Genomic DNA, 649 nt, shown 5'->3' with positions numbered 1-649 from the left:
CACTTTTCAGCTGTCTCGAACACAAAAATGCTGCTTTGTTATTTGCTTTATCAGAGTGACAGGATTTACAATTGTTTCCGTTTGACAAAAGTCAATTTATGAATCCATAAAGATTTTCAGCTGATGAAGCTAGCCAGCCATCCCACTGCTGCTCCAGCACCGCTCACAGCTGCAGTGGTAGCCCCTGACACACCAGCTGCACCTGCAGTGAAATTACACATATTTGAAGAGCAATACATTTTATTATGTTATCAAGATACAAAGGAACTGAGAAGTCCTCATATTAAGTCAAAAAAGTGAATCAAACAGTGGCACTACTTTCATCACAGTATATACAGTAGTAATATTATTGTATCTAAAGACGAAAGTATTTTGTTCAGTCTTGTAATTATCTACCAAAGGATACAGATAAAACCAAAATAAAATATCTACTTGTGGTCTTTACCTATTGATTGGAAAAGGGCCACCACACTTCCTGCTGCCACTCCACCTCCGTTAGCAACTGCAGCAGCCGACATCATGTTAGCAGCAATGGAGCTTGCTGCTATTCCGGCTGAGGTGAATCCTGCGGCGCCGAGAACTAAAGGAGCAGAGGCCACAGCACCGGCTGCACATGCTGCAAACAGATAAGACCCCAGCACAGAGGGAG

General features: G+C 42.7%; 1 long non-coding RNA gene across 1 annotated transcript; it reads right to left on the bottom strand.

The window, feature by feature from the left end:
- Positions 1-30: 30 nt before the first annotated feature.
- LOC147819336 (uncharacterized) lies at positions 31-643 on the bottom strand. The gene is made up of 2 exons (XR_015437034.1): positions 446-643; positions 31-202 (listed from the first exon to the last, which is right to left on the bottom strand). It is a non-coding gene; the product is annotated as an uncharacterized LOC147819336 (long non-coding RNA).
- Between the last annotated feature and the right edge of the window lie 6 nt (positions 644-649).

Source organism: Seriola lalandi, unplaced genomic scaffold (assembly GCF_002814215.2).
Source record: "Seriola lalandi dorsalis isolate HSWRI2012SDOR001 ecotype SW California unplaced genomic scaffold, Sedor1 jcf7180002053982, whole genome shotgun sequence".
Classification (NCBI taxonomy): domain Eukaryota; kingdom Metazoa; phylum Chordata; class Actinopteri; order Carangiformes; family Carangidae; genus Seriola; species Seriola lalandi.
The sequence above is the reverse complement of the archived record's forward strand: the minus strand, read 5'-3'. Positions and strand labels throughout refer to the sequence as shown.